Source organism: Panicum virgatum, chromosome 7N, assembly GCF_016808335.1.
Source record: "Panicum virgatum strain AP13 chromosome 7N, P.virgatum_v5, whole genome shotgun sequence".
Lineage (NCBI taxonomy): Eukaryota > Viridiplantae > Streptophyta > Magnoliopsida > Poales > Poaceae > Panicum > Panicum virgatum.
Window position 1 is genome coordinate 3415086 of NC_053151.1, and position 9906 is coordinate 3424991.

At 47.7% G+C, this 9906-nt stretch overlaps 1 non-coding gene across 1 annotated transcript; it reads right to left on the reverse strand.

Annotated features, from left to right (window-relative positions):
- Nucleotides 1-1308: 1308 nt before the first annotated feature.
- On the reverse strand, nt 1309-1415 carry LOC120684137. Its single transcript, XR_005679119.1, has one exon. It is a non-coding gene; the product is annotated as a small nucleolar RNA R71 (small nucleolar RNA).
- Nucleotides 1416-9906: the final 8491 nt, after the last annotated feature.

Below are 9906 nucleotides of genomic sequence, written 5' to 3' on the forward strand. Positions count from 1 at the left end.
GGGGCTCCGCGCAGGACACTGGAGTATCCCTTACTAGTGTAGACATGTTGTCTAGATTAGCTAAGAGTTGCTGGATGTCAACTATACCCATGGTTTGTAGAGGTAGCCGGCAGGTGGTGACAGCCCTATCCGAGCCTTTTAGTAATCCTCCACGTTCGGTACGGGGAGGGGGGGTAGGAGGTACATAAAGTCGCCGGGGTCTACGGGCTCCTCCCGTTACTTCGATAGCGATCTCCCTGTTGTGTAGTTTAATCTCTGACAAGCTAACTAATGAGAAAGTGTAGATATAGCTAGCCTAGCACAGCTGACTCGAGCTCTGACTTTTACCTTGCTCCCGGGCTAAAGCAATTTTTATCTTTTATTTATCCAAGAGGGTAGTTTGTGTGTGTGTCACACTATCTCCTACCATGTTATTATCTTACCCCTGTTTATGCATGAGAATATCCAATCTAGATAGAGCTCACGAACTAATCTATATACTCTCGCACTCATCGCCTTCCCTGCGGAAATATAAATGATACCCCGGTATACTCCCGGGTAAAATGCTACAGCGGTATTCCGTGTGCTTGCGGATTTATTCGTTGTTCATGAAATACTGCCACTCCAAACTTGGCGTCTACGGGTGTCATCGCCAGGTGACATTGGTAGGCGCCAACAAGCATTTTTGGCGCCGTTGCCGGAAGGCACAGAGTGGAATATATAGGCAAAGTTGTGAACAAAATCGAGATTGGTATTTGCATGCTAAACAGGCTAACTTGGCTTTGTTTTCTTGTCTTTATTGATATGAAAACAGGATAGTGTATGACTGGTTTCGACTTGCCGCAAAACTTTCATTCCGATCCAGAGTCACTTTTGAGGAGGACGCGAGCTCGTCTCGTATCACCTTGGAGATCACTCTCGGCAGTCAATCCAGTCATCGCATCATCGTCAGCTCCTAGAGCTATGGCCCAGAAGACACTCCGTGATTACTATACTCCGTCTGCTAACCAGGTCCCCACCGGGCCCGAGGTTAACACCGGAGGAGAGAATTTCGAGATCAAGATGGGTCTCATTATGATGGTGCAGGCCAGCCCATTCTGTGACAAGGCCAATGAGGATGCCAGCGCTCATCTCCAGCAGTTTCTGGAACTCTGGAGTACTTTTGTTATCAAGGGTGTATCACAAGATGCAATCTGGCTCTGTCTGTTTCTGTTCTCTCTCTTGGGGAGAGCAAAGCAATGGTTTTATGCTAACAAGGCTGCTGTGGATACTAGGGACAAATGTGCCAAGGCATTCCTCTCGAAGTTCTTCCTGACGGGCAAAACCAATGCTCTTCGTGGTCGGATTTCGAACTTCCAGCAGGAATCAAAAGAGTCAATTCCGGAAGCTTGGGAGAGGCTTCAGGAGTACATTCTGGCGTGTCCGCACCATGGAATGGACAATTGGCTCGTTCTACAGAACTTCTACAATGGGTTGACACAGTCAACCCGTGATCATGTAGATGCCGCTGCGGGTGGAGCTTTCTTCTCACTTACCACTGAAAGAGCTACATCATTGATCGAGAAGATGGTTTCCATCCAAGGTTGGAGCAATGATCGCCTCCAACCGCACCAGCGAGGTATAAACTCCGTCAAGGAGACTGACATGCTCGCTATGAAGATTGATCTCCTCCTCAAGAAATTTGAGGATTATTCCCAAGATAAGGCTCAGATGCAAACACTTCAAGCCTTGGAAGCTCGCATGACATGCGAGGTCTGCGGGAATGTTGGACATTCAGGCGATAATTGCCCAGAAACCCAAGAAGAAGCTCTATTTCTCAATGGCAGCAATGGATTTCGTCCATAAGGTGGTCAGGGGTGGAATCAACCATGCCCATATTACTAAGGAGGTAATGGGAATTTGAATTCTTTCGGTCCTAACCAACCTACCTTCAGAGATCTTGTCTACGGCCAAGCGAAGATCAATGAGTCCGTTCAGAAGAAGTTGGCCGCTATGGACAAATCTATGGAGACTATCCATGCTAAGATGGACGGACTCTCCACAACTATAAAGAACCAGCTGAGTTTCAACAAGGCGCTAGAAACTCAATTGGCTCAATTAGCGGTTGCTACACCTGCTGCTGAACTAGAGAAGATCCCAGGGCAACCCGAGTCTACTCTAGAAAGCGTGAATGTCGTTAATGCTATGTGGAAAGAGCCCCATAGCAGGACACCCCTCAGCTACGCAGAGAAGCTCACATGCCCAAGAAGAGGTGCGTGGGGGCGAGTTAGCAGCCACAATACGAGAAGATCCCGGAACCACAGTGATCAGCTGCTCAATCTTTTATTATGAATTTGATCACGCCCCTTGTGACCTTGGAGCCAGCGTCAACATCATGCCCAAGGTAACTTTCGAGAAGCTAGGCTATCCATCAATTTCCCCTACCACTATGTGTGTTCAGCTGGTGGATTCCATGATAAGATATCCAGAATGAGTTGTGGAAAGGTTAATGGTAAAAGTCAAGAATACCTACATATTGGTGGACTTCGTAGTCCTTGACATGGAAGGAGATCTTGGAATTCCACTCATACTTGAGCGACCATTCCTCAAGGATACAAACGCCAGAATTGATGTGGGACAGGAAGAATCAGCCTCCGTATCATGGGAAAGACCATGAAATTCAAGTTCCAGAACAAAAGGGAGGTATTTCTGATTCATGTGGATAGTGAGAAACAAGGGCTATGGGCAGAGCCAGGTTGGGATGATCAAGATTATCATCCCCCTTCCAAGCCAGCTTGGAAGGATTGGGAAATTCATACTCCACCAACCGAGCCAGTGGAAGATGACCAGAAGATCCCTGACTTCATCACCAACACAGTATGGGAAGATCTGGAAATTGTCTATCCTGCATTCGAGGATCCTGTTCCTACGCCGCCTACGCCACCAAAGAAGACCAAGAAGGTGTGGCGCAAGAAGAACAAGACGTCATCGATAGCTACTACTTCTCCAGGTACGAACGAAAAGACATCAACCTGATCAGGTATGGAGAAAGGTCCTGCTTTTTGGACCCTAAACCAAGAGCTAGCTTGGGGGAGGTCCCCTCCCTTAAGTCAACTATATCCCTTTTATTTTCTTTCAATAAAATTTGATAAAAAACTTTCAAAAAACAAAATAAAAATTTACTGCTTTACTTCCCTTTTTCATGACGTGCGGTAAGAATGTTTTAACTCCCCTTGATAAGTTGAAAGGATGAGTTTTGCTTTGCTTTATCATGTTAGTTGTGCCTAGTCTTGAAAATAAGAGTTCTCTTGAGTTTATATTCGTTGGTTACGCAAGTATCTTGCCAATAAACCTGAAAGTTCCGTGGGTTGCATACGCTTGATCTGAGTCTAAGTTGTTGTGAGTTTAGATATGGTAAATAAGTTTCTGCAAGCTTGTTCTAGTAATGCTTGAAGTCTGGAGTTGTTTTCAAAAATAAAATTTAAAAAGGCAAGTTCCCCAGCGATATGCAATGTCCTACCAGAGCCATATGTCATACTCCATGAAAAACCCTTATACATATGCTGCTTGATGTTCTGTTAAGTTTTGTCAAATTGGGTGACCCAAGTGAGATACTCTTCATGCTTTCTCGATCATAAGCACATACACATCCCATCCATTTGCTACATTCCTACACTGGGAATTAGTACTACCATCCATTCCACATTAATAAATGCTCCATGTCTCGGTGATCTCTTTTGAAAAACTCTAAAATAAAATAAGTCAGAGTATGGTTGTCCCACAAAGAAAAGATGGCATGCCAAGAAGCATGACCCAAAAAAATGAGAGAAAAAGGGGGCAACCATGTCTCAAAAAAAAAGAGAGACAGGGATGATTCGAGAGAGAAAAGACATCACCTTAAGGAGTAAGCCATATCCATCCATCCATCCACTCATACACTTGCACCTTTTGATCGAGATTGCATGACTTGTTTCTTCTTGGATCCTCTCTTTGACTTTACAATAAATAGAATACAAGTGTGCCCTATTTTTATCCTACCTTGAGCTCCACAAAGGCTTATAGTAGTAGGGAAGATCAAAGGCAAATACTGCCCTGGTAAGGAAATACAAGATGAGCTTTGCCATGTTTTCAAAAATCTTTCAAAAAGGTATCTCCAGATGGATTGTAGATCTACAAACGAGTAAGTATTACTTTATGCACCGTTCTAACTCTCAACAACCCAAGACAAGGAGACAGCTGAAAAGCCCCATGAGAGAGTAAGGTAATTGAGCAAAGGTATGCTAACCAACTTATTTGAGCTTAAAGATCAACCTCTTTGCTTCAGACTATGACATGACAGGTAAGGTACAAGTCAAAGTGATTTTCTGATCAACAACCTGATTTGTCCTACTTTGCTCGGGACGAGCAAAGGACAGCTTGGGGGATATTGTTGACGCTCACTAACGACCATTTCCAGGCGTCAACTTAATCAGAAAATTATGAGAGTTTGCATTTCTTACACGTACTTATATTCAATAAATTCCCTAAACAACACATTACCTTCTAGAATATGCAAGTTGTGTTTTTGAGCTAATATGCAAGTTGCAAGCACACTTTGCCCAGCAGAAAATCACAGAAAATATCAGAGTACCGATTCAGGCTCAAATGGACCAAGTGTAGCCCAAGAACCAAAGCAAAACAAGTCAAGACAGGCCAACCCCAGCGTGGATCAGACAAGGAGGCCCAGACAAGCCCAACCCCCAGCAGTTGGGGGCGGTTGGCGGCCAGAGCAGGCCGGCCGACCAGGCCCATGGGCCCCACCGCCTCAACTTTGCCATGTGGCACCTTCCTGTTGCTCCTTTAGGTCGGTTTGGGGTGCTGCGGCCGGTGGCTCCCTCCTATAAATACAAGGGGGGTAGAGAATAGGACACACACACACACCTCACTTCACTCACCTCTCAAGTTCCTTCTTGCATAGTCTTTAGGCTTAGTGGAGTTTAGGAGAAGTTTAGGAGTCATCGAGTCACCGGAGTTGCTCGAGAGTCTGGTATGGGTTCATCTCTAGCTCTCTCTTGTAATATTTGGTGGTTTGTAATAGAATTAGACTATGGTTACCGATATCTGCTTGAAGTATATTCTGAGTTATCGAGTATATGCTTCTTGTCATGGTTGCATTATTATTCAATGATCTCATTGCATAATTGCCCTGTGCTGGAGATAGATAGTCTTTTGTTCCTAGAACTCTATCAACTGTTCCAGTATTCGTATGATTGCTCTAGTGTGATGTCTGTCCATCCGGAGGGTGGGGGCTCCGCGTGGGACACTAGAGTATCCCTTACTAGTGTAAACATGGTGTCTAGATTAGCTAAGAGTTGCAGGATGTCAACTATACACACGGTTTGTAGAGATAGCCGTCAGGTGGTGACAGCCCTGTCCGAGCCTTTTAGTAATCCTCCACGTTCGGTATGGGGGCGTAGGAGGTACATAAAGTCGCCGGGGTGTACGGGCTCCTCCCGTTACTTCGATAGTGATCTCCCTGTTGTGTAGTTTAATTTCTGACAAGCTAACTAATGAGAAAGTGTAGATATAGTTAGCCTAGCATAGCTGACTCGAGCTCTGACTTTTACCTTGCTCCCGGCCTAAAGCAATCTTTATCTTTTATTAATCCAAGAGGGTAGTTTGTGTGTGTGTCACACTACCTCCTACCATGTTATTATCTTAGCCCTGTTTATGCATGAGAATATCAAATCTAGATAGAGCTCACGAACTAATCTATATACTCTCCCACTCATCGCCTTCCCTGCGGAAATATAAATGACACCCCGGTATACTCCCGGGTAAAATGCTACAGCGGTATTCTGTGCCCTTGCGGATTTATTCGTGGTTCATGAAATACTGCCACTCCAAACTTGGCGTCTGCGGGCGTCATCGCCAGGTGATGTTGGTAGGCGCCAACAACGTCCTTGGCGGAAGGGTTGGATGCGAGGAGGAGCGAGATGCGTCGGAGCACTAGCGGGTAGGGCCCGAAGGACCCCAGGCCCTGGGGCACCGGCTAGTGTTCGGCCGGTGTGACGGCTCAGGGAGCTGGGTCGGAGGGACGAGCTCATCGGGCGCTGCTGGGGCGTCATCATCCTCATGGAGGCGAAGCGCGCCCAGTTGATCGGCGACGAACTCCTAGCTCCCGAAGCGGAAGCTCTGGGATGGCTGGAACGTTGGAGGCACCCATAATCCAACATGGGGGATCGCGGGGAACTCCAAGGTTGTAACACCCTAATTTAAATTTTAGCATTTAATAATAAATTTAATTGGCTTTATTTAATTTTCTAAGGTTTAGTATGATTAGTCTTGCATTTAATCAAATTTAGTTTCATAAGAAATTAAAAAATTTCTAAGTTAAACTTGTTTGTGCATTCATGCTGGCGCATTGTTTTATTTGTTTGAGTGCTAGGGTTGAATTCAAATTTGAATTTGAATTCAAATAGTTTGAGTGGTGTTTTGAAATAGAAAAGGATAGTGAATAGAAAATGCAAACCCTTTAGCAATCTAGCCCAGTCCCGCAGGCAGCCCAACCCGTGCTCAACCCCAGATCCAGCCCAGCCCTCCTTTCCCTCCAGCCCAAACCCCGCCTCGGGCGGTCCGCTACCTTCCCCCACATCATCACGCGCGGGCCCAGCAGCCAGCCCTCGGCCCAGCTAGCGCCAGCTCCTCCTCGCATGGCCCGCTCTCGCAGCCAACTCATATCTTTTCTCCTAGGCCGAGCCCAACCCGGTAACAGCAACACCTCGACGTACTCATCGATCCGAGTATGGACGCCCTCGCTGCAGCAACGGACTCCGAAATTGATGGCCATGTTCCGCTCGATCGTGTGCGCTGATGACGGGAGCAGCTGCAATATTCCCGTGCCCCTCTCCCTCTATAAACCGAGGGACCGCCAGTCGCCCTTCCCATCTACTCGAACTTCCTCCCGTCGCCTGAGTCATCGCAGCCCTTCCTCTCGGTTCCAGTAAGTTGCCGTCACCGCCACCACTTCCTGTCCATCGGCGCGACGCCGCTACGGCACCGTCTCATCCATCTCGCACCCTCTTTCTCATCACAGGACTGCCAGAAGGGACTGCCGCCGCTCGACGTCGCTCGTTGTTGCCGATCCAGGAAGTTCCCAGTTCGAGCTCTCCACGTCCCGAGATCAGCTCGCACCGTCGCAGCTCTCCCCAGTGCCCTAGGTGAGATCCCCGTGCCGAGAGCTTTCCGTTTTGCCGCTTTCAAACGTTTTCCGTGGAGCCTAGATCGATCTAGGGTTGTAGTAGAGAGCTCTGGACACACGTTCATGGAGTCTGCGTTCATCATGTTCTGGTCTTGTTCGTTGCCATCCAGAGGTAGAAGAAGGCCTGTGAGCCCTTAGATCTAAGATCTACGGTCCATATTAGATGTGATGCATACCCCTTCGTGTGTTCTTGGTTCACCGTAGACTGCAGTTATAGCCCTCTGGTCCATGGATCCTATAGACCGAGTTCACAGTATAGTACACAACCATATCTCCACGTGAAGGCTGCTGTATAGATGCACTGTCGCAATTCAGACCCTGTCCTTAATAGATATTGCGGCACAACTTTTCTGTGTCATGCTAATATTGCCTTCTAGCCCCTAAATACCATGTTAATCACTGTTCTGACCCTAAACCTTGTGTGTAAGACACCCCAGTACATGTTTTGTATTATTTTCGGGTACTGTTCATGCTACAACAAGACTGGAATGGGATGGTCTTGGCTTACTAATTAGGTCTTTTTGGTTTGGAGTAACTTACCTGCGGGGCAAGGGTGGTAAGCTTCTATGGTTCCTGCTCCTCCAGCTTGGTCTGTGCTGTGTGCTTGTACCCCCGTGAGGTGGGCCCCATTGTCGCTGATCTAACTCTTTGCGGTTACGCCTTACCAACGAGATTCTTTGTAACGGCCTCGTAGTGTGCTTGCTAGCCATCTCACCTAAGGAAGTGTGATGAACAACTAGCGTAGCTCACGACTTGTGGGTAAAGATGTGCAACCTCTGCAGAGTGTAAAACTGGTATACTAGCCGTGCTCACGGTCATGAGTGGCCCAGATACTCCTTTTGATTAGTGGGGTTATCTTCCTTTGATTAGGGGGGTTTCCCCGGGTGGCTTGGTTTGGTTTGGTTCTCAGTAGTTCATAATTAATTTGATTAATTCCTATGTAACTGGGTTTATGGTAATTCATCAACTTGTAGTAATTAGTTTTAATAAAATTTTGCCAAGATTAAAAGCTAATGCAGTTGAGTCAGCCAACCTTAGAGCCTCATAGTTTGTGTTATACTTGTTGAGTACAAGTTGTGTACTCACACTTGCCTTCTCTACTCTTTCCTCTTGTTCTTTTTGGGGATACACTACTGCTGCTCAGTTCCTGTCGACGCGAGGGAGTTCACCCAGAGCTACCAGGAGTACGAGGACTTCTAGGCGGTCATCTCCCAGTCGACGTCCCTATGGCGCCCAGCTTCCGAGAGTTCCGTACTTGTTTTACGCTTCCGCATACTCTGTATCAGACATTTTGTCATTAATGTAATAAATAACATTCGTACTCACTTTATTATATCTTTTTACGTGATATGTGCTGTGATATAATGTTCATTCTGTTGTATATACATGTGACTTGATCCTGGCACGTATATGATTGCTCGGTTTATGTCCTTTTATAAACCGGGTGTTACAAAGGTGCCAAAGCGAATCGCCTCACTCTGGCCTGCCATGGCGGCAGGAGTGGTGGGAACCATCCAATCGCCGAAGCAATGAACACACGAAACGCTCCCCACAGAAGGTGCCAATCTGTCGGTTCCTGAAATGGTCGATTATCAAACTACTCGATTGTGTGTTTGTCATGTGTTGGATCGGATATTGTTTAGCACACAATGACTCAAGATTTATACTTTTTCGAGCTGTGAATGCCCTACATCCAGTGAGAGGGTGGTGTTCTCTTCGTGTTGCTCGAGCCCAGGAGCTCAAAAATGAGAGGGGAGCTGCAAGCTTTCGAGTGGAGGTTGCAACTGAATGAGCCTGTCTATCTACATGGAGGGATCCCCCTTTTATACCTCAAGGTGGGACCCTCCTTAGATGTGTCTATTGGTGGAGTCTTGCTGAAGAAGCAGTTTCTCTATCTGGTTCGGTCCGGGCATTCCACGTTGCCAGTCGGGAATGGAGGAGTGGTTGCCGTCAGGTTCCTTGGTTGATGGGTCGCTATACTTTCCGTTGCATCTTGGTCAGTCGGGAGGGTATCCGTCTTCGGTCGGGGGCACCTGGTTGCTGATTCCCCTGGATTTCCCTAGTTATGGCCGCTCGTCCTGTCAAGTTTCTCCAGCCGGAGGCGGTATTCCTGTTGGAAGGACGCCCTCTGATCAGGGGGAGCCCTGCCCTGTCGCCCTCATAGAGTAGTGGAGTAGCGGTCAGGGTGGTGATGACGATGCCGTGCGGCACGGTGTCCGGAGAGGGTTGAGTTGACAGTCCCCAGCGTCCCTCACCCTAGACGACATGTAGGGGGTGTAGCTGTTACCTTGCATGCATCAGGGAACGGCCCGCGCCAGTGAGGCATGCGAAAAGTACAGCCCGATTTGACCCCAGGCATCCGCTCCCTGCTATGCGGGACTCCGCACGTCTCTGTGCTGGGGCGTGGAGTGCAGAGCAAGCCTGCTCGCACCCAGTCGGACAGGGGCCACGTGGCCTTTTCTTGATGAGGTTGGGAGGCCCTTAGTCTGGCCTTCGTCTGAGTGTTGTTCTCTTTGTTTGTGTCCCGTTGGGGACCCCCGGTCCCTGGGTCCATTAGAGACCCCCGAGTGGCTTTACGATTTATTTAATCATGAAGCCGTTGGTCGCGCTGCTGTGTTGCAGTGGAGACATCTTTTCCACTAGCCGGGTCGATCATGAGCGGCGCAACGCGGAGAATCTACACCGTTCTGCCTCTAGCATGAGCTGGC